Source organism: Lynx rufus, unplaced genomic scaffold (assembly GCF_022079265.1).
Source record: "Lynx rufus isolate CCGP_SWC_20201006 ecotype Redwood Valley unplaced genomic scaffold, mLynRuf1.p SCAF_16, whole genome shotgun sequence".
NCBI lineage: Eukaryota > Metazoa > Chordata > Mammalia > Carnivora > Felidae > Lynx > Lynx rufus.
Window position 1 is genome coordinate 40902036 of NW_025814830.1, and position 24761 is coordinate 40926796.

The window sequence follows — 24761 nt, forward strand, 5'->3', positions numbered from 1 at the left end:
TGCTTGGGTTGTTTTAGGATCAAATGAAATAACGTGTAAATAATGTTCAGTGAGGGCAAGGCACTTAGGAAGACGTGTTCAAAAAGTGCTACTTTTTTTTTTAAGTTTATTTATTAATTGAGAGAGAGAGAAGGAGAGAACCAGCTGGGGAGGGGCAGAGAGAGAGAGGGAGACAGAGGACCCGAAGCAGGCTCTGTGCTGACAGCAGTGAGGCCGATGTGGGGCTTGAACCCTCGAACTGTGAGATCATGACCTGAGCCGAAGTCAGACACCCGACCAACTGAGCCACCCAGGTGCCCCGAAAAGTTCTACTTATTGTTGTCTAGAGCTTAGAATTCCTGTGAGCTAAGACTTCACGTCGAAGGCATTGTAGAGTGTTTCGAACTGGCAACAGAGTTAGAATGAGTTGGGCTTGAGCTTTAGACACAAGAGGTCAGCCCCTTGTGATGGAACAGCTTCTTTCTCAGAACTGTCAGTCCCTGGACTCGACCAGATGGGTTGAACCTAATCCCTGTCCTGCATTAGTTAAGATGGCACTGCTTACAAGCAAAAAGGGAATCAGAGTTAGGCGCAAATATGGCATAAGGCCTCTGCTGGGAGGACGAGACAGCTCTCAGCTGCCTGTTGCTGACACAATCAGAGCAAAGAGCAGTGATTCACTCCAATCCTGTCATTGAACTCAGGATTTTGGCCAAGTGTAGGTTTCGGGGTTGGTCGGTGGATTATTTTTTCCCCTTCCTGAGTTGAAAGAGTAACTCTGTGTTTCAAAAAGGCACTTTCTTTCTGCAGAGAAATTCTGTGGTGAGAGCTTGCTGGGCTCGGTGTGGGAAGAACCACCTTTGCTTATGTCTGGGAGAGAATGAAATCTAGCGCCCCTATTTTTTTTCCCCTCCCACCCAGTAAAGATGCAGAGCTGAAAGGTGTCTTTCAGAAGGGCCAGAGACAAGGGAGTTGACTCGTAGGTAAGAGGACGCTGTACAGGAGGCCAAAGAAGTGGCTTCTTGTTTGTTAGCGTAGGTTTGTGGCAAGGAGGTCTGTGAAGCCCTCCCCCAGAGTACCCTGGACTAAACAGAACAAATAAAACCTCTATTTGTTCATCTCTACCCTGGATTTAGATGGTGCTTTATGGCCAGGGTTATTGGGATCAGCTGAAACCCAGGCTGATGTTTATTCCTGGGATTGCAAAGACAGACAAATACCTCTCTGTCCTTCCATTTTCCAGGCCAAGAGGGCAGGAGACAATTTCAATCAAGCAGGCAAGCGGTGAAGAATTATTTTTTAGGTGCCCACTGTGTCCCCAATGCTGAGCCACCTAAATATAAATAGAAAAAGTGCAAAATTCTAGCTCCAGCCCTCAAGGCACATAAAATCGAGCCTGCAGGAGGAGGCTGGGGGTGGGGGTGGGGAGAGACCAAACAAATTCAAGAGAAACTGTTAACAAACAGCAGTGTGAGGTACTAGGAACTAATCTTGCAAGAGGTAAGAGAGGAGGGAGGTAAGGAGTGGGAGTTGGGGCGCTCTTGGAGGAAGTTCGTAAGACAATTAACAACATGGTGAAGGAAAGCCTATCTGTCTTGTTCTCCGCCGTACCCTGGCATGTAGCATAATGCCCAATGCGAAGTGGGCATTCAGTAAATATTTGAGGAATGAATGCAGAAGGAGGGGGGTGATATTAGAAGGATAAACAGGCGAAGAGGGAGGAGGGCATTCCAGCGTGAGGAAAGGCCCAGAGAAATGGTCGGATGTCTCGGTGAGACTGGTTTAACCACAGCGTAGGGTGTGTAGTGAGGAGTAGTGGGAAATGAGGTTAGATATGGGGCCAGATGGGGGAGGCTGGAAAACGAGACAGAGAAATTCAGAGATGAGTATTCCTTCATTCCTTCCTCAAGCTCTTACCGAGCGCAGACCATGTACTAGGCAAGGGAGAATAGGAGGGATATAAAGACGAATTAAAGGTCTTACCATCCATTGGGGATAGGTGGAATATCTGCACTTTATTGTTGTAATAAATGATGTGATAGTGATGGAATGGATGAAATATTTTGACATTCTAGTCACAGTTTGGTTGCAAGAAATTCAGGCCATGTCAAACTTGCTCAATTTAACTAAGACTCTATTAAAAGGTATATTAGACAGCCAAGGCTAGGAAGTGGACTTCAAAAGTGACAGGAGAGGGCTCAACCTGGTAAATTGGAGGTTCTCCTCCCTGCCTCTCCCTCTGCATTGCCTCATGGGTGGTCTCTCACCTCTGCCCCTCTCTCTGTGTATGTTCCATTCTCCTGCTTCCCTCCCTTCCTAGGATTTTACTTGGTGCAAGCTTACACTCTGACACCACAAGACCCTCCTGCTCCAGGGCCGGCCATCACCATCTGCTCTCTGAGCCTTTTAGGGCAGCATATGGAGGAAGCAGACGCTGATTGGCTCAGCTTAGCCTGTGGATGGGTATGCCTGGGTCAGGTGATCACTTAGAACCAATCAGCTATGGTCAGAAGGCAAATCATGTGATTTAAACATGACTGCCTAAGCCTACCAAGAACTGCAGATAAGGGACATTCCAAAGAAGGGATATGGACTAGAGGGCAGTAATAGACAAGCCTAATTCCTGCTGGTTAACAGTGCAGGGAGCAAATCAATTCAGCGGGTGGGGTTGGTAAAGGGGGAAGACTATCAGACATAAACAGAATCTGATTGAAAGGTTTGAATTAGGGGCACCTGGGTGGCTCCGTTGGTTAAGCTTCTGACTTCAGCTCAGGCCATGATATCACAATTCAGGGGTTTGAGCCCCACCTCAGGCTCCGTGCTGACAATGCAGAGTCTGCTTGGGATTGGGATTTTTCTCTTTCTCTCCCCCTGCCCTCTGCCCGTCCCCCACATTCTCTCTCTTTCTCTCTCTCTCAAAATAAATAAATGAACTTTAAAAAATAAGTAAACAAATAAAGGTCTGATTTAGTCCTAGGAGAAAAAAAACAATTCCCAGTTGTGGATGAAAGCAATATTTTAGAGCAGTTAGACTGACTGTGGCCCATAGGTCAGAAACTGAAGCGACCCAGACCATCAAGAAAACTTTTGCCTGATCCAGAATGGAGCAGTTTAGAGATAAGGATTTTAAAAATAAAAGTAGCCTAAATTGTTATAGGGCAGAGTCAGCTTCTCATTTATTGCTATAACCCTGTCCTCATAGTCAGGCTCAGAGAAGAAATTCACTACACAGTTGTCAGAATGAATCAAATTTCCCTAAAACCCAGACAAACAACTGAACATATTGCTATTTGTATTCTGTCAGGGACACAGCCAGGACCAGGAACACAGAACAAAACAAAGCAAAATTCAAAATACGATTTTTCTGATTCCTGATGCAGGGCTCGGGTCACTGACTGCAGACTTGGTGAGAAGCAAAAATGCGGCAGAAGGAGTCTGGGCCAGGCTGCCTGGCAGAGGGCTAGATGGACAGATAGCGCCGTGCCCAGTGGCCCAGAGGCAGATCAAAGCCAGCTTCCTCAGCACTGGCAGCAAGCATGGCAGGAATCTGAGGGACCTCTCACCCAGTCCTTCACCCATGCTCACAGATGGAAAGCCACACCATTAGTGGCCACACCTTTGAGCACTGCCGCCACACAGGCAGCTGTGACGGATCTTTCATAGTGGAGTGTGTGGCTCTCTCCAGACAGGCAGCTTTGATGCCAGTGAGCATGGCATTCCTGGCCGGACCACCTGGCCTCCCAGCCCAGGTCTGCCTCTTGGGCAAGCTGCCTAACTACTTAACTACTTCGTGTCTCAGTTTCCTCCTTTGTAAAACAGGGATAATAAACCTCCTTAGAGGGTCGATGAGAAGATTCAATGAGATGATATCTGCAAAGCAATTAAAACAGTGCCTGGCACATTTTAAGCCATCATGATTACTATAATTGGTACAAAAAAAAAAAAAAAAAAACCAGACTGCAGAGAAGAGCTTCCCAGACTGGAGGGTTCTGGAGCTCCTTTAAAACCTGCATAACCCACCAGTTAGTGGCTATGATTTGGGTCTAACACCCATCCCTTCTTTCTTCCAGGAACAGATCCAATTGGTCTAGGAGCTAAGCCAGGCCAATCATAATTCTTCCCTAGGATTTTTTTTTCTTTTCTTTTTAATGTTTTATTTTATTTTTTGAGAGACAGAGACAGAGCGTGAGCAGGGGAGGGGCAGAGAGAGACACACACACACACACACACAGAATCCAAAGCAGGCTCCAGGCTCTGAGCTATCAGCACAGAGTCCCATGCGGGGCTCAAACCCATGGATGCGAGATCATGACCTGAGCTGACGCTCAACCGACTGAGCCACCCAGGCGCCCCCCCACCCCTAGGATTTTTCTAACTGGATCTTCCAACTGGTGGGAAGAGAATATCACCACTACTCACCATCCGTCCTTTTCCCCTCTTTGGGGATTCAAATAGTAAAAATATGAGCCCAGAGTTGCCTTTGCTCCTTTCTCCCTTCCATGTGCAGAAGCAGGCCTGAGACAATAAAGTTTGTGAGGAGAAGCTGGAACAGAATCTTGGCTGGGGCAGAGCCCAAGTCTCTGAATCCAGTGGACCCTGGATCCAGACACCCACTCCTACTGGTCTGCGTTCGATTACAGAACCCTTTAAATCAGTCAATCTTGGGGCGCCTGGGTGGCTCAGTTGGTTAAGCGTCTGCCTTCAGCTCAGGTCCTGTGAGTTCAAGCCCATGTCAGGTTCTGTGCTGACAGCTCAGAGCCCGGAGCCTGCTTCAGATTCTGTGTCTTCCTCTCTCTCTCTCTCTGCCCCTCCCCCACCTCAAAATAAATAAATATTAACAAAAGAAAAAAAGACCAGAGTGAGTGATGGGGACTGTGGCAAAGTGGTGGGCGCTTGGCCCTTCCAAGGGAAGCTGCTACCCGCAGCCCCGGCCCGTTGCTTCCGTGTGCATATGTGGGCACGGAGTTGCCAGGTCCTATGGTTTTTAATAGATTCCAGACATTTGGAATGTTCACTGTGAAATTCTAAACTTTGAACATTGTGAGTTTTTGATTTAAAAAAAAAAAATGGGTATGTAGGTAGGGTGACTGACTATCCCGGTTTGCCTAGGACTAAGGAGTTTTCTGGGATGTGGAACTAAGATTGCAAACCAGGACAAGCTGGTCACCCTACCTGTGGGCCAAAAGGAGCACACGTGATACTTGTGGCCCACACACTCTCGTTTCAGCCAGAAACAATCCGTGAGGTAGCTAAGCAAGGAACATATGTCCTCCAGTCCCCATCCTCAAAACCCCAGGAGGAAGATGCACTGTTACTCCCATTGAACAGAGACTCACATCCCCTACAACGAGTGTGAGGCAGAGAATTCTTCCAGGAGCCGGTGAAACATTCCCTTGGTTCCCCTTGTGGGCCTGGCCCTAGGTGATCTGTAAGATTCAGGCCTCTCCCTGCCACTTCCAGCAGCCTCTCCACGGCTGTAAAGTCTCATCTCTGCTCGGAGAGGGCAGGGCCTTCTAGGCAGCCGGGAGATTAAGGGGTTTTTCCCTTAATCCCTCCTCTTTAGGCTGAAAGGCTACATTTATGATTACATTCCATACGGTGAACTTGGAGCTGGTCCACTTTTATGAATGTGAAAACCAAAGGCGCAGAGTAGGGAGGCGACTTGCTTGAAGCCCACAGCTCACTGACTGAGCTCTGGGGTCTTCCTTGCTGGCTTGGTACCTGTCTCTCTGTTAGGGAAAGGGAAGGGGACTGACATTTGCTCACTGCCTCCTCCATCCTGGGACCCTCCTAACGCCCAACAAAATGCCAAGGGAAGGCCTGGAGTCCCGGGCCCGTGCCCGTTCCAGGCCACCACCCTGCCAATCCAGGCGTGCCAGGAGGGCGTTTGGAATTGCCAGGCTGTCATTGCACAAAGGGAGGGGTGTGCAGCTCCGAATAGAGTGAAATAATAAGGGTCACAAATAGGCTCCCTCTGCCGACGTTCACCAGGTGTTGGTGGCTCTGTGGGTGGGTTACAGGGAGAGACAGGTCCACCCCCTCACGAAATCGTTCTCTGATGAGATGATGCATGTTAAGTGAACTATAAACTTTTAAGAGCACATTCCAGACCCACTCATAAACATTAGGAATCATTCCCTTTGGGAAAAGCTAATATTCTTGAGGCAACAGAGTGTACTACCAGCCCAGAGGGGGCCCCGCTGGGATTTCCTTTCAACCAGAAGACTGAATTCTTCTCAGGGAGCCAAAATTAGAGAGAAAGTGAGGTTTGTATTTTATTCGCGGCTTTAGCCCTTACGCCTGGGTATCTCTGACCCCTTTTAACCGGGTGGCGGAAAGCCAGTGTTACATCAAAGTTACAAGCAGAAGGCAGTTGTTGTTGTTAGATCTGAGTTCAAATCCTATCTCTGCCACTGATCTGATGGGTGATGTGGGAGACAGCCTACTAAAACACTCTGGCCCTCAGATTTGCCCTCTGAGAACGAGCTGGCAAGGCCAGATCACAGCACAATTGTAAGGATGAAAAATGAGATGATACACACTGTCCACGTGACCCTGTAATCCCACTCCGACATACTGGTCGATGAGAAATGTATATTCACACAAAAACCTGTGTATGAATGTCTGTAGAAGTTCCACTCATAATTGCCCCAAACTGCAGACCTAAATGTCCTCCAGCTGATGAATGGATAAACAAACTGTGATACATCCATACAATGGAATAGGAGTCTGGTAAGTGAAAAAGGTCAGATGCAAAAAATTACATATCGCCTGATCCATCTACGTGACATTCTGGGAAAAGCAAAACTATAGGGACAGAGAACATATCAGTCGTTGTTAGGGGCTGGGGCTGGTGGCGCAGATAGGGTTGCTAGGGGCTGGAGGTGGGGGTAGAGGACGGCTAGAGATGGGCATGAGAGAATTTGGCGGGAGGGATAGAACTGTTCTGTATCTTGGGGCGCTTGGGTGGCTCAGTCGATTAAGCATCCGACTTCGGCTCAGGTCATGATCTCGCAGTTCATGAGATCGAGCCCCGCGTTGGGCTTTCTGCTCTCAGCATGGAGCCCGCTTTGGATCTTCTGTCCCTCTCTTCTCTCTGTCCCTCCCTGCTTGCTCTCCCTCTCTGTCTCTCAAATATATGCAAAACGTTAAAAACATTTTTTTAAAAAAGAACTGTTCTGTATCTTGACTGTGGTAGTAGCTATACAACTGTATGCATTTGTCAAAAATCACAGAGCTGTCCACTGAAAAGAGTGAATTTTACTGTATATAAGTTATGTCTCGTGAAACCTGACTTTAAAAAAAACGTGAAAACAAAGCAAAAGGGCCCAGGTCATCAGTGCCCCCCCAGAAGAATACCTATGGACTCCTTTTCACTGAAGTGTTAATAACAGTGTGTTCTTCTCTCCAGTATTTTCACTCTTGTGAAAAGAGCCTGTAACTTTTGTAGAAAAAGAAGGGTGACAGAGTGTGCCCGTGTGTGTGTGTCTGTCCGTATGCGTATATTTGTGTTTATTTATATATGTATAAAGAAACTCTGAAAAGATACACAAGAAACTAATAACAGCGGTAACTATGGGGGTGCGGTAGGAACTGGGCAGATGGGGACCCCGTAGGAGGAAGACTTTCAAAAATAACTTCTGTGTGTGTGTGTGTGTAGTACATTCACGTGGTTCGAAAATTATATAATTGTTATTATATAATAATATTATATATAATGTTTATTATAAGCATTATATAATTTTCGAACCACGTGAATGTGTTACACATAAAAACATGAAATTCTTCTTAAAAATCTAAAGGTTTCCGAGACAGAGAAATGCTTACTGCCGAGGCATGACTCTCCCCTGGTGGAATCTGTGAGGGGGTGGCATTCTGTGGCAGCCACATCACGTGAGCACAGCTTACTCGGCCTTGCCCCACCTACCCTGCTAATAAACCCAAGGCAAGGCTTGGCTCCTGGAGGAGGTGGGCTCCCGTTCTCAGGAAAGAGCAGAACTGTGAACGAACACCCTCCTTTTCCTCCACATGTCTCCCCTGTGTGCCTCCCGCTGGCAGAAATTCTTTTAGTCTTTCACCCTACCATCGAGGCAGGATTTCACCCACAATTGCTCCCTGCAGGTGTCATTACAGGCTGAAAGTCATACTTTGGCGTAAACGTCTGATATCAGACTCAGACTCTTTCCCAGACTCGTATTTTGGAAGAGAGCAAGCAGCCCACTTATATTTTGGGTGTGCAGCCCGTTTCAGGGCCCCGGGCACCCGACATAGAGGGCGGTGGAGAGACCCCAGTTAAATACTTCTCAGTCTCATCTGGGCAGGCTCTAGAAAACACAGAGTGCGGGTGGGGGGGGGGGGGAGGCCTGCCGCATCCCAGAGCACGTGCTCTGGAGTCAAGCTTGAGTTTGAATCTCACGTTACCCTCTTCCCAGCTACGACCCTCGGCCAAGTATTTAACCTCTCTGTGCCTCAGTTTCCTCATTTGCGAAACGAGAATCCTAATGACACCTGTGTTGAGTGCGTCGCTACACAGGTGAACGGAGATTATGTGGTGACAGGCAGCACCGTGAAAGACGCACCTTAGGTACTTAGCACCCGGGAGCCCTTCTCAGCCAGGTCCGCCAGGGCCAACTCAAGGCCACGCATACGGTTCGGGGGGAAAGGGTGACAGACCCAGGAGCAGCGATGTGGAACAATACCGAGAACGAAAGCAGGGTGGTGGGGCTGACTCACTGGATGACTCATTTCCTTGCCGAGGGATGTTCTGAGCATCCACTGAGCCGCTCCTCGTAGTCCTCACACCCTCTGTTCCCTTTTCGTGGGGAAGGCCCAGAGAAGGTCGCCCTGTACCCACGGGGAATGGGGAGCTGGATGCCAGACCTTCCCCTTCCACCCGGGACTGAAAGAGAGGTCAGCCAGCTAGAAACATCCTTTTTCGCCCTACAAAATAACAGTCCCTGAGGATGCATTTTGAGAAAGGACAGTTTTTGCTCTGGAACACAGGAGAGAATCTAGACTCATTTTGCCCTTGTCGAGATTATCACAGAGGTTTCTGCACCCCATAGAACGTTAGGGAAACACACAGAAGTGTAAAGTAACTAAAAGAGCCACCCATAATCCTGTCATTTAGATTGAGCCATAGGGATGAGTTTGGTATTTTTCCATTCGATGTTTTTCTCTGTCTTTTTTTCATAATACGGTCGAGCTTATATTGTTTATATCAGCACTACTCAAAAGAAATAGTTGAATCACAAATGTGAGCCACGCGTGTAATTTTAAATGTTTTGGTAGCCTCGTTAAAGAGAAACGAACACAAAAAGGTAAAATTGCTTTTAACGTTATATTTCACACAATAATCATTTCCTCATATCCTCACTATTAAAATTATTAATGAGACACACTTTACAGTCGCTTGAAGTCTTTGAGATCTTTCTTTTTCTCCACTACGCCGTATCTCAATTCAGCCTGGCCACATGGAGCTCGTAGACAGCGCCGCTCCGTACGATTCCTACCTTGCCTTTGTGTTTGCTTAAATTGTATCCTAGGTATTTCCTCACATCATAAAATATCTTTCTTTTTTCATAAAATATCTTTTGGCAAAAATAACTTCTAAGAGTTTAAATACCACGTATTTACTATCTACTCCCAAAGGTAATATATTTATTTCTGTTTTGTTTTGTTCTGTCTCCTCACTCAGGGACCATTTGTGTTCGCCATCTGACAGAATTACTTTTAGACTATTTTCTCGGCAAATATTCAGATCGAGCAAAAACTGGATGCATACAATATGTTCTGTTTTGTTTTATTTATTTATTATTAAAAAATATGTTCTGTTTTATAACCACTCTTTTCAGTTAATGATGCCTTGTGAAAACACCAACAGTAATAATGACAGTGTCACCTTTGAGCCTCTGCAGCGAGCCAGGCATGTTCAAACACCTGCTCTCATCTCTGCAGTGGGGGGGTGGGAGGGGTGGGGAGGTGGGGAGGGGTGGGCAAGCGTTTCCAACCCCAGTTCTCAAAAGTGGAATTGGGGGCTCAGAAAAGTAAAGTGAGTTTCGTTATTGCCAAGTTGGGATTTAACCCAGATCCTCTGATTTCATCTCCAAGAGCCTTTCATTTCACCATATGGACTCCTTCTGGAGGAAGGCAGGCAGGGGACCCAAGACATGCCAAAGAAGCAATTTACAAATTAACTTCTGGAGTAGGATTCTCACTCAATTGAGACTGTCTCTACCCATAGTTTTGCCTAATAACCTCCAGAATCACCCAGGCAAATCCTCTTCCCCTTGCACACGTATGCCTGCTGCCACCTTCCTGTGGGGCATCCGTCCCCCTCTGGGTCTTCCTTCTCTGTAGCTTCTAAGAAAGGATCCTGAGAGTCTCTGTTAAGTCCATTTCTCATCCTAAGCACTACTGACATGAGGTGCCCTTCTGTGCCTTGTAGGTGGTTAGCAGCATCGCTGACCTCTGTCACTAGATCCGAGTGGCACTGCCACCACCACCGCTGCCAGTTGTGACCATCAAAAGTATCTGCAGACGTTGCCGAAGGTCCTTGGGGGCTGGGGATGTGTGGATATTGCCCAATGGTTAGAGCCATTGCTCTACGTATTAACAGAGAGAAGAGTCTTTCCTAACTAAACTAGTCATTTGATAGAACCCAGAGTACGGGTAAGGCAACGCCTTCCTATATGGCCTGCCATCCTCACGAAGACAGGAATCTTTTCCCTCCACCAGTGGGTCTCTAGTATCTGCATCTAATAAGCACTCAACAAATGTGTGCACGGTGAAGGAGGCTGGTGATATTTTGTCGTGTTGTACCTACTATTAGGCTTTTCAGGACTGAGCCAAATGCACCTGATACATGGCCCAGATGATAGTGCCCTTTCCAAATCCTTTCCTCCTTTCTGCTTCTGGTATTCAATCTGTTATTTTTTTTATGCGAGGGAGAGTGATGTGCAATCTTAGCATTTACATTCCTGACTGTCATATTACACTTGGATTATGCACATATGTCTGATGCTAGATTGACAAATATTTCCACGAGGCAAAGGAAACACTTTTTAACATTAGCTGTTTCTCTAGTTTGGAGCATTTAGATTGTTTCCAAATTTTCTCATTATAAATAACCCTGTAGTGAACATCTTTGGGCCTATATCTCAGCTTTACAATTTTTTTTAATAAAAAAATCAATACCCTAAGTATGAAATCCAAAAGAACAAATCCCTTCCTATTCAGCATCTAGACTCCTTTTGTTAAGTTTTACATCTGGAAACTCCTCTATTTCAGAAAACAAATATCCAACGTTAACTGAACTAATAAAATTCCCTTAAATTCAGCTCAGGTTGGCCTCCATCTTTGTGAGTATAACTGGAGTAGTGTTTTTGTAGACAAACTTGTTGTCTGTCACCTTAACTCTTTGAGCCTTAATTTCCTCATCCACTAAATGGGAGTAATAACAGTATAAGCTTCAGAGAGTTTTTCATGGATTAAGTGAGATAACGCACACAAAGCTATCGGCACCTAGAAAAAACAATAAAAAAGGTAAAGTATTGTAAACTGTTCATGGTAGAGTCCAGCTGGCAGGTATATGAGCGTTCCCTGTGAAATCCTTTCACCTTGTGTTGAGAAGTTTTTATGCTAAAATGTTAGGAAAAGACAATTTCACAAATAAATATAATGTTAGTTGACATCACAGTTATTTACTAAAGAGAGAATGGGGCAGATCTCAGAGAACGTCAGGTCCAATGTAAACACATTAAACCAAGCTTGACATGTGGAATCTGTTCCTTGGGTACTACGTCAAATGTATTTAGATCTTCCCTGAGTATAGAAAAGTATGACCAGAATTTGAGTGAGTGCTGGAAAGGACTGTTGGTTTTTATTTTACCATCTGGTCTCAGAATATAAACCACAGTGTGGGGATAGCATATGCTGTAGAAGTGGTAATTTTTTTTTTTTTTTTGAGTTTAAGAGATTAAAATATATATAGTTTGTTTGCAAAGTCACTCTGAAACATTTTTAAAAACATCTGTTTCAGAGTCAAACACTTCTGGATTAGAATCTTTTGTCAGCTGCTTAGTAGTTGTGTGACATTTAGGTTGGTCACCTCTCTGTGGGCCTCAGTGTCTTCACCTGTGAAACAGGGATGATGCTAGAACATCCCTCACAGAGACGTGTGAGGATTAAGTGAGCGTGTGAAAGTGCTAACGTGGGGCTCGCGCAGAGTGAGGCTAATACCCAGTGAGGTTTCCTTCTTTCTAAGGGGCAACCCTCTTTGTTTCGCCAGTGAATTATTCAAAATGCAGCTTTGCTGGGGTGCTTGGGTGGCTCAGTCGGTTAAGTGTCCGACTTCAGCTCAGGTCATGATCTCGTGGTTTGTGAGTTCCAGCCCCACGTCAGGCTCTGTGCTGACAGCTTGGAGACTGTTTTGGATTCTGTGTCTCCCTCTCTCTCTCTGCCCCTCCCCTGCTTGCACTCTGCCTCTCTCAAAAATAAATAAACATTTTAAAAAATGCAAAATGCAGCTTTGCTAATATAACCAAAGGTGATTTTTCTGTTGGGAAGGTCACACGGGGCCAGAATCCTGAACTGCTCACAGACTAATGTTGAAAAACTCAGCATACTGTTGTTCCAATTTCCTCCTATTCAGAGCCCCTGCACGTGGTGACTGGCTTTATGATTCACTGAGATCCCTCCCAGAAATTTCACTTTGACCTTAAATGTGTGAAAATTCCATTCCTGGCAAGTGAAGCACATTGCTTTGGGGAGGAGAGCTGAACTTATTTTGTGTTTTGCATCCTCTGCTATTGGTTAACATCAGAGGACCCAAATATGTGCCATCATCATCTGCAGACGACAAGCTTGCTATAACATATTATGAAGTGTCGTGCCCGTGTGTTTCCTTATATTTCAGAATACACCCCTCTTCTGTCCTTCACCGCGGGCAATGCAAAACACATCCCAAATCACACTCGCCATATTCTACAACGATCATGGCCGTGACCAGCATCACCATCCTGTCAGCATAGGAGAGAGGGAGAGAAGAGAGCTGGTGCTGGTCCATGTGGAGCCTTAGTGCCAAGTAAAGGGGTCCCCACCCTCCAAGCAGATACAGCCTTTGCCGGAGTGAGTGACAAGAGTGACAAGAGTAGGAAACACAAGAGTAGGCCCTGACTCACCTCCTGAGCTGAAAGCTCTTGTGCAGGGCACAGCCTTGTGGATTCTGGGAACAGCATGGAGTTCGGAGTTAGGTAGAGTCAGCTTTAAATCTAGTCCCAGACATCTACCAGTGACCCTGAGCCAATTATTTACCTGCCCTGAGCCTCCTTTTCTCATTTGATTATAATGCCAATTTCATATGATTATTTGAAAGGTTAAATGCAATAGAATATTTAAAAACTATTTGTGTGTTTGGATAAACATAAAAGAAAATGCCTGGAAAGGCACACTGAGCTATGAAACGTGGTTAGAATTTAGGGGAAGAGTTACAAGTCTCCTTTTTTGTTGTTGTTTCTTTAAACACTTCTGTTTTGTTTGAACTTGTTTATTATTTTATTACATTTATCTTTACTTTTTTATTTTAAAATTATTTATTTTTTAATTTTTTTTAATGTTTATTCATTTTTGAGAGACAGAGAGGCACAGTGTGAGCGGGGAAGGGGCAGAGAGAGAGGAGACACAACATCCGAAGCAGGCTCCAGGCTCCGAGCCATCCACACAGAACGTGACACGGGGCTCAAACCCCAGGACCCCAAGATCATGACCCCAGCCGAAGTCAGATGCTTAACTGACTAAGCCACCCATGTGCCCCAATTTCATTATTATTTTTTAAAGATTTTATTTTTAAGTAATCTCTACACCCAGTACAGGGCTTGAACTTACAACCCCAAGATCAAGAGTTACATGCTCCAGTGACTGAGCCAGCCAGGTGCCCCTACTTTTTTTTTTTTTTAAGATAATTTTATTTTATTTTTTTAATTAATTTTTTTAAGTAAGCTCTACACTCAATGTGGGGCTTGAACTCGTGACACCAAGATCAAGAGTTGCATGCTCTACCGACTGAGCCAGCCAGGTGCTCCTGTTAAATACTTTTTTACTTTATAAATAATAGTATTATTTGGGAATTATTTAAGATTTACAGAAGACATACAAAAATAGTACAGAGAGTACTTATACTCCCAGTTTCCCCTCTTGTTAACATTTTGCATAACCATGGAACATTTGTCAGAACTAAGAAACCTATATTGGTACATTACATTACTGCCATTAAACTTTGGACTTTCTTCAGACTTCATTTATTTTTCCATTAATATCCTTTTTCCGTTCTGGGATCCTGTACCCACTTTGCATTTAGTTATATCACTTTTAAACTTACATATATTTATATAATAAATACATATATTCTCCTATATTTGAAAATAACAAGACTATACATATTATGTATTTTATACTTTATATATTGTAATATTATGTTATATTATATTATATTGTATTGTATTGTATTGTATATTCTTTCGTTGTTCCTGAATATAAGGGAGAGAGGAGATTAAGAGATTTGGGAATGACTGCCATAAATATCTGTGCACTTTGAGCCAGATGCTTCCCCCCTCTGGGCCTTAGTTTCCTCATCTATAAAATACAGGGGGAGGGTAAGTGATTACTAAGCTCCCTCTCTCACAGTACAGGCCCACTGTTTTCTAGATGAGAAAAAAAAATGAAGAAGTTAAAGTAAACACAACTTTTAAAATATTAAAATAGATGTCTTAGCTCCAAGGAGTCCCTTTTGGCCTCATTAAGAAAAGGAACGGTTAAAGACCTGATTACATCTTGCAACGGGGATCCCAACTACCATGGCCACTGGGGAGGGAGGTATTTGGTGATCTAACAAGTATCTTCCGTTTCTCTCTACTAGGATTATTTTTAGTGTAATGGAGTAGAACAGAGGGAGGTTTTGTCCAAATTGTTGGACAAATCAGAAATATAAATCCTGATTCTCATTTTGCTTTATTACTTACGACTTTCTGATCTCTGATGAAGAAGACAGGACCTGCAACTGGTCTCCATTTTTTTTACCAGCTGGTTTAGTCTTAAGTTCATGGCAACCTGCCCAAGCTTGCCAGTTGAGTGAGCTTTAGACAGTAGGTGCTGACGTGGATAATTATGCATCAAAACCCAGCTTACCTTACCTCTCCTAGAGAAACCTGACATCTCTGCCCTTGAACATCTTACTTCCTTTGCCCCTGGCAATTGGCATGGATTTATTCATTCAGAACTGTGTCCATGGCAGGCAAGTTCTGTCCATGTTTGGCTAACAGAGCAGGCAATGTTGTCACATCCTTAGGGAAACATCCTTATCTACCCCTTAAAGATTAGGTCAGGCTCCTGGTAAATACTTTTTCTTTTCTTTTCTTTTCTTTTCTTTTCTTTTCTTTTCTTTTCTTTTCTTTTCTTTTCCTTTCCTTTCCTTTTCTTTTCTTTTCTTTTCTTTTCTTTTCTTTTCTTTTCTTTATTTTTCCTCTCTTTTTATTTTTTATCTTATTTTTTTAATTTACATCCAAGTTACTTAGCATATAGTGCAACAATGATTTCAGGGGTAGATTCCTTAATGCCCCTTATCCATTTACCCCATCCTCCCTCACACAACCCCTCCAGCAACCCTCTGTTTGTTCTCCATATTTATGAGTCTCTTCTGTTTTGTCTCCCTCCCTGTTTTTATATTATTTTTGCTTCCCTTCCCTTATGTTCATCTGTTCTATGTCTTAAAGTCCTCATTTGAGTGAAGTCATATGATTTTTGTCTTTCTCTGACTAATTTCACTTAGCATAATACCCTCCAGTCCTATCCACATAGTTGCAAATGGCAAGATTTGATTCTTTTGGATTGCTGAGTAATACTCCACTGTATATATGTACCACATCTTCTTTATTCATTCATCCATCAGTGGACATTTGGGCTCTTTCCATACTTTGGCTATTGTCGATAGTGCTGCTATAAACATTGGAGTGCAGGTGCCCCTTTGAAACAGCACACCTGTATCCCTTGGATAAATACCTAATAGTGCAATTCCTGGGTCGTAGGGCCCTGGTAAATACTTTCAAAGCGTCCTGCATGTCCCCAGCACAGCAGTCAGCACATTTATTATCATTTACATAACTTGTTATGATTTGATTAATGTCTCTCTTTCCCTGTGGTTCTCATGGCGGCAATGTTGTCCCCCAGGGGACATTTGGCAATATCTGAAGACATTTTTGGTTCCCAAAATAGAGGGTGGATTCTGCTGGTATTTAGTAAGTAGAGGCCAGGGAGGCTATTAAACATACTATGGTATCCAGAACAGCTCCCACAACAAAGAATTACCCATCAAAATGTCCACAGTGTTGAGAAGCCTGCTGTGGATTACGAATTCCATGAGGACAGGTACTTTGTTTGGTTCACTACTGACCCTAGGCCTCACACAGGGTTGGCCAGAGAAAAGGTATTCCGCGAATAGTTGATGACTGACACTTGTCTAGTCTGTCCTCTGGGACTGGGGTGGCATCCAACTGAATTTTGTTTCCCAAGGGCTGAACCCAGGGCTTAATATATAGTCATTACATTATTATGAATGAATGAATGAATGAATGAATGAATGAATTGATCCATCCATCTATCCATCCATTCACCCATTCCCAAATGACCCAAATGAACCCTCATGCCAAGAACACTCAAGTAGTGGTCTTCTGACATCTGTTTTGGTTTTACTACTACCTAGCTACGTGATCTTATGAATTTGGCATGTATTTGTTTTAGACAAGCATTGTCCAGTAGAACTTATGCAATTATGGAAATTGTACATATCTGTGCAGTCCAATACAGTAGCTCCTAGCCAAATGTGGCTACTGAACCCTTGCAATGTGTCTAGTGCTATTTTACTTACTTTAAATTTCAATAGCCACAAGGTACCTAGCAGCTACTGTATTGGACAGCATAATTCTACACGTTCTATAAGATTTTTGTATTCAGTATCATATCGCGTATCATTCATTTTATGCCCACCTGAAAATAGTATTGCTAGATGGGTTTTTATATAAATATGTTTTTCACAGGTTTCTGCAACTTGTCACTCTGTTTTTTCACCTCTGTCCACTTAGATCTAGCTCATTCCTTTTATCTACTGCATAGTGCTTTTTGGTATGACTATTTTATGTTTTATTAGCCATTTTCCTACTAATTTTTTTTCTGTTACAAACAATGCTGCAATAAACATCTTTGAATGTCTCCTCAGGCCTCTCCTTGGTAGCTCTCAGCAGTGGAATTGCTGGGTCATAGTATATGCATAAGTCTAATTTTATTACTTCCTGCCAAAATTATGCCCCAATTTTTTCACCTGTAAAATAAGAGGGATTCAGTGATTTCTAAGATTTTTCTCCCCCAGTTCTGAAACCCAATCATTCTGAGCCAATAGAGGTGAGAAGCAGACTTGAAACTTTTGGCAGTGATCTAGTATATACTGTGCTCGGTCAGATGCAGCGGAAACAGATAATATCCAGGGTCATATGTTCCCAGTTGTTCCCTCTCTGGGTCCCTGGGAAGAGAAAACTCCATAAAACACCAGATCAAATGTTCTTTTAATCCTCTAAGTAATGGAGTGGATAAAGGTTTCTGACAGTGGAAAACTCCGATTATTCAATTACATTAATATAAATCTGTCACTAGATTTGGAAGCTCAAGTTTGCTTGCTCAGATAGCTACTAAAGTAAAAAGGTTTCCATGCTATGCACACTTTTTCTAACTTCCCCCACGTGGTTGTGATTTAGAATCATTTTACCCACTCACACCTGCTGTTACCCAACTTAATATCAGTGCAATGAATGATAAAACATTGTAAGAGGAACTCAATCTAATCTTAGCAAATACCTCATTTTTACCAATTTTGAATGTGTCCATTGTCTCTGAGCAGTAACCACAATTCAGGATATCAGAATACACACACACACACACACACACACACACACACACACACAGGCACATGTAAATTCTGTTCCTTCGAAATTAAAGAAACAATACCACTGACATCTTGTCCATGACTCATGTCTGCATGATTCCAAGCTCATGAGAGGGATTTAAACCACTTATCTGAGTGGGGGATATTTTTCGGATAATATGGGCTTTTCCATCACCTATTAAGTTACAAATACTATTAATATACTAGGGCATATAGTAATAATATATATAAAAATGCATAAGGTAGATAGTGTTGACTCTAAACTGACACTGACTACTCCCAATATTAGGATAAAGTTTGCTAAAAACAAAACTTTAGAAAAAAAATGATTTGGTGGTTTCCCTCCCATTATAGATTTGCTTATTACAAAAACTTTGGAAATTATAGAAAAGCAGAAGGAAGAATAAAAAGATGATCTTTATTCCTTTTTCTTCCCATTTTTCTTTAGAAATTCTTTTATAGCTTGAGAAGTTTTTAAAATACAGAAAAGTACAAAGAATAACAACAACAACTCACCCATATTCTCACCATAACTCAGTATAACTGTTTTTTAGGGCGCCTGAGTGGCACAGTCAGTTAAGCAACCAACTCTTGATTTCAACTCAGGTCATGATCTCAAGGTTCGTGAGTTTGAGCCCTGCATTAGGTTCTGCACTGACAGCGTGGAGCCTGCTTCAGATTCTCTACCTTTCTCTCTGCCCTCCCCTCCACCTCTCAAAAATAAATAAACATTAAAAAAAATTAAAGGGGCGCTCTTGAGCTTGAGCCCCGCGTTGGGCTCTGAGCTGACAGCTTAGAGCCTGGAGCCTGCTTCAGATTCTGTGTCTCCCTCTCTCTCTGTCCCTTCTACTCTCCCCCTCTCTCTCTCAAAAATAAATAAACATTAAAAAAATTTTTAATATGAAATTTATTGTCACATTGGTTTCCATACAACACCCAGTACTCATCCCAACAGGTGCCCTCCTCAATGCCCATCACCCACTTTCCCCTCCCTCCCACCCCCATCAACCCTTAGTTTATCCTCAGTTTTTAAGAGTCTCTTATGGTTTGGCTCCCTCTCTCTTTTTTTCTTTTTTCCTTCCCCTCCCCCATGGTCTTCTGTTGAGTTTCTCAGGATCCACATAAGAGTGAAAACATACGGTATCTGTCTTTCTCTGTATGACCTATTTCACTTAGCACAACACTCTCCAGTTCCATCCACGTTGCTAATTTTTTAATTAAAAAAAATTAAAAAAAGAAATAACCATTTCTTCCAAATGTCCTTGGGAGTTCTGTATGACTAATGCCATAAACCAAGGCAAAGACCAGCATTAACAGGGAGGAGATACTTGCAACACATGTAAACAACAACAGATCTGTAACCAGAATATATGAAAGACTAACAAAAGATATAAACAACCCAAATGAAAAAAGTGGCCAAAGGAAATAAACAGAAGAGGAGCTTGAATGGTCAATAAATATCTGAAAAGGTGTTCAAACTTGCTAATAATAGGAAAATGCAAATCCAAACAATGTTATACATATATATAGTAACAGTATAAACACCAACACGGGATGATATACTTCAACTTTAAGACGGTGGTTACTATGGGGAGGGAGAAAGGAAAGGACAGGTAATGAGACTTCAGTGTTATGTGTAATGTCTTAAGTTTTTCTAAAAAATATGAACAAATATAGGGAAATGAATTTGTTATCTGGGTGATGGATATATGGCATCTATTTCCTATATATTTGAAATATTTCCTATTTTGAGATGAAAAAAACCCTTCATTTTGGGCTGATTTATATGAATATAAAACTTTGCAAGGCATCACTTTATGAAATTACTTCCTTCAGTTTCAAGTACTATGTTTATTTCATTAATTGATTTTTGTGCTTTGATCAAGACTGCCTGGAATAGTTTGCATATTATAAACCTAAAAGCTGTTGGTCATTGCGGTTTAATTATCCTCTAGGGTCTAGAGTCTAGGCTTTTAGGCTTTGCTTAATAGATGTTGACTTCTTGCTTTTAAAAACACCAAACTGGGCGTGGATTTAGATGAAGGTGACATTAATATCTTGGTGTATCAGTTAGAACTCAGTAAGTCTGCAAGTGACAGAAAATCATCTCAAGCATACTTAACATAGAATGTTATTTGGTCATGTAACTGAAGCGTTCTTGGTTGCAAAGTAGCTGGTCAGTCTTCAGGTACCAGTGGATCCAGGTCTTCAATGATTCCAACTTACTAGTTTTTCAGTATCATAAATAATGTTGCAATAAACATGTCATTGCATGCTTATATACATGAGTGAGAGGTTCTCAAATCTGGAAGTGGAATTGCCAGGCCAAGAGTATAGACATTTCCAACATCACCAAATATTGCCAAATTTCTACCCAAAGTGAGAGGTTTTTATTTTGTCACTTTATACTTCCATAAGCACCAGCAGTGTATGAAACTTCTCGTTTCCTTTCCTTTTGTCCTTATTACACTTAGAATTTTTTTTAATAAAGTGTATCTATTTTTGAGAGACAGAGCATGAATGGGGGGAGGGGCAGAGAGAGAGGGAGACACAGAATCTGACGCGGCCTCCAGCCTCCGATCTGTCAGTATAGAGCCCGACGGGGGCTTGAACCTACGGACTACGAGGTCACGACCTGAGCCGAAGTTGGACGCTTTACCTACTGAGGCACCCAGGCACACCTACACTTAGAATTTTAAGATCTTAAAATTTTTCTGTTCTTCAGCCAGGTGATCAAGATCATCAACAGTCATAAATTATCTTGATAGTATGTATCCTTGACATGATGTGATGAAAATGGCACTTAAACTCTATGGTTTTCCTCCCCAAATCTCATTGCTCCAGTCTAGGTACAAGAAAAACATCAGACAAATATAGTAGAGGGGTGCCATACAATGTACCTGTTCAGTAGTCCTCAAAACTGTCAGAATCATCAAAACCAAGGACAGTCTGAGAAACTGTCACAGCCAAGAGGAGCCTAAGGAGCATATATGGTGACTAAATGTGAAGTAGTATTCTGAATGGAATCCTGGAATACAAAAAGGACATTAGGTAAACTGAGGAAATCTGGATAAACTGTGGACTTATAATGATGATGTGTCAATATTCGTACATTAATTGTAACAAATGTACCACATTAACATAAGGTGTTAATATTCACCGCAGGAGGTATATGGAAACTCTGTATTATTTTCTCCAATTTTCTGTAAATCTGAAACTGTTCCAAAACACAAGGTCTATTAAATTTTGTTCTACTCATAAAGGTACCTCCTTGTTTTAATTTTCATTACTCCAGTTACTGGTGAGGTTGAGCATTTTCTCACGTTTATTAACCATCCAGAATTCTCTTTGATGAATTTCTGTTGTTTTTAATATTTATTTATTTTTGAGAGAAGGAGAGGGAAAGGCATGAGCAGGGGAGGGGCAGAGAAAGAGGGAGACACAGAATCTGAACAGGCTCCAGGCTCTGAGCTGTCAGAGCCCGACACGGGGCTCGAACCCACCAACTGTGAGATCATGACCTGAACTGAAGTTGGACGTTTAACCAACTGAGCCACCCAGGCACCCCTCTTTGATGAACTTCTTGTTCACCTTTGCTTACTTTAAAAATTGGGTTTTTTGCGGGGGGGATGCCTGGTTGGCTCAGTCGGTTAAGCGACCGACTTCGGCTCAGGTCATGATCTCTCGGTTTGTGAGTTCGAGCCCCGTGTCGGGCTCTGTGCTGACAGCTCGGAGCCTGGAGCCTGCTTCGGATTCTGTGTCTCCCTCTCTCCCCTCTCTCTCTCTGCCCCTCCCCCACTCATGCTCAGTCTCCCTCTCTCTTTCTCTCTCAAAAATAAACAAACATTAAAAAAACATTAAAAATTTAATCCAGTCTGATTTATTTTTATCTGGTATAAGGTAAGGAACTCACTTACTTTACTTCTTTGTGTAAGTACCTATTGTTCTGGCACTATTTATTATGTTTTTCAATTTTCCCCACTGATTTATAATGCAGTTTCTGTTTTATGCCATATGTCTTTAAGCTGTTTGTGGGTTATATCTGCTCCTTTAATCTATTTGTCTATTTCTAAACAAAAGTTGAATTGTTTTTAAAAATAAGACTTCATGACACATTTTTCTTAACTGATCTGGTAGATCAGGTCAGGTCTCATAGGTCCTTCTTATTTTTTCCTCAAAATTATCTTGGCTGTTTTGGGACTATTTGTTCTCTCGTATGAAATTTAGGATCAGTTTATAAAGACCAATAAAATGTTCTCTTGGAATTTTGATTGGCATAACAGTGAATTTATAGATTAACTGACATAGATTAATGAATGTATACACCAGTTATAGACTGATACTGAGTCCTTTGATCCACAAACATAGTATAGTTTCCATTTACTTAAGTGTCCTTTTCTATCCCTCACTAATGTTTTATAGATTTCTCCTTAATAGTCTTGCCCATCTTTTTTCTATTTATTCACGGATGTCCCATAGTTTTTGCTGCTCTTGTAATTGTATTTTTTTTATCATTAACAACACTGTTGATTTTTGGATGTGGTCTTTACCAGTGAGCTGCTGAACTATTTTAATGTTTTTCTTGGACTTCTTATGTACAACCATTTCAACTGCAAGTAACAAAGATTCTTCTCTCTTATTTTTCCAATTCTTAGTCCTCTTATTTTTTTCTAACTGCATTGGCTAGGATCTCTAGGACAATGTTTCATAGCAGCATTGAGAGGAAAGTATCCTTGTCTTGTTTCTTACGGTAATGAAATGCTTCTATTTTTTTTCACCTTTAACTATGAGGTTTGCTGTAGATTTGCTGTTATTCTTTGGTAGACAACTGCCTCCCATGTGCTGTTCTATTTTTCTTACAGTCACAGAACCTTAGATTTGTAGCTAATCATATAGCTATCCGAAATGCATACTACATTTCTCAGATTCCTTGCAGTTAGTAGATGTGGTTATCTTTAAGCTTCAGCCAGTAAGACATAATTAGAGGTGGTCCATGTCTTAAAGGGAAGGGGAATGCTCTTCCCTTTCCTTTTGCTATTCCTCTCTGTTGATGATATACATTCTAGATAGAAGCAGTAGAACAGCCATCTTGAAACACAACATGGAAAGATGACAGGAAATCACAGTAGAAGGAGCTTTGGGGTTTGATGCTGTTGGAGCTGCTGTGCTACCCAGGGAATGCCCATATTGACTTGAGTAAGAAGCAGGTTCTTGAGCCGCTATTTTTGTTTTTATTTCATCATTTGCATCTAACTTTATCTTAATGAAACCTTCATTAGGTTAAAGAAATTCCCTTTGACTCCTAGTTTGCTTAGGTTTTCTTTTTTCTTTTTTTTTTTTTAAACATGACCGAGTAATGAACATGGCACAATACTTTGTGTTGATTGAGATGACCGTAATTTTGTCTCCTTTACAAGGTTCTTTCCACCTCACCTATAACCTTTATTTGTCTTGTGGTTTGTTTCTAACCAGGACAGTAAGATTGATTTTATTCTTCTAGAACATAGATTAGAATGGTATGTCTTCTGCCTATTTATAAATATTTTGAAAGCTGGATGAGAATAAACTGATTCAGGGACATAAAACCCTAAATACTCTCAACTTGGGATGAATTTCTTTAAGTTGATTTGTCCATGGCATTAAAAATTCTAAAGAAGTAAAAAGAAAAAAATAAAGCAAAGAAGGAAGCCTATTTATTCTTCATACATTAAAATATTTATTTAGGAGTGACTGGGTGGCTCAGCTGGTTAGGCGTCCAAATCTTGGTTTCAGCTCAGGTCATGATCTCACACTTTGTGGGTTTGAGCCCCACATCAGGCTCCATGCTGATGGTGCAGAGCCTACTTGGGATTCTCTCTCTCCCTCTCTCTCTCTCCCTTCCCCCTCCTCAAAAATAAATAAACTTAAAAACATTCATTTGAAGTGATGTATTATGAATAAAGAAATTTTTTATTTTTATTTTATTTTATTTATTTATTTTTTTTACTTATTTATTTTTTGAGAGACATAGAGAGACAGAGCACAAGTTGGGGAGGGGCAGAGAGAAAAGGAGACACAGAATCCAAAGCAGGCTCCAGGCTCCAAGCTGTCCGCACAGAGCCTGACGTGGGGCCCAAACTCACAAACCGTGAGATCATGACCTGAGCCAAAGTCAGATGCTTAATGACTGAGCCACCCAGGTACCCCGAGAAATTTTTTAAAAGAAAATCTATAAAGTTGCCTTCTAAGTGTGAGTATTCTTATTGTCGCTTGCTTGCTTGCTTGCTTTCTCTCTCTCTTTCTTTCTTTCCTTTATGTTTTATTTTATGTTTAAGAGAGAGAGAGCAGGAGAGGGGCAGAGAGATGGAGACAGAATCCGAAGCAGGCTCCAGGCTCTGAGCTGTCAGCCCTGATGTGGGGCTCGAACCCACAAACGGTGAGATCATGACCTGAGCGAAGTTGGCCACTTAGCCAACTGAGCCACCCAGGTGCCCCCATATACTCCTGTTTTTGCGCTTACGATCGTACTATAGAGATGCTTTTTGCATTTTAAAATTTTATTTATTTATTTATTTTAAGTTTTTTTATTTGAGAGAGAGAACGAGCAAGGGAGGCGCAGAGAGACAGGGGGACAGAGGATCCGTAGAGGGCTCTGTGCTGACAGCAGAGAGGGGATCATGACCTGAGTCACCTGGGTGGCTTGGTCAGTTAAGCATCAGCTCACAGCCTGGAGCCCTGCCTCAGATTCTGTGTCTCCCTCCCTCTATGTGCCTCCTGCACTCATGCTCTGTCTCTATCTCAAAAAACAAATAAACAT

At 42.3% G+C, this 24761-nt stretch overlaps 1 long non-coding RNA gene across 2 annotated transcripts in view; it reads left to right on the forward strand.

Moving 5' to 3' along the window:
* The window catches only part of LOC124511443 (uncharacterized), a 69766-nt gene extending 48535 nt beyond the window's left edge, over nucleotides 1-21231 (forward strand). For both annotated transcript variants that reach the window (XR_006961888.1, XR_006961889.1), the window contains one exon: nucleotides 20810-21231. This is a non-coding gene — a long non-coding RNA (uncharacterized LOC124511443). The remainder of the gene's footprint in view (nucleotides 1-20809) is intronic.
* Nucleotides 21232-24761: the final 3530 nt, after the last annotated feature.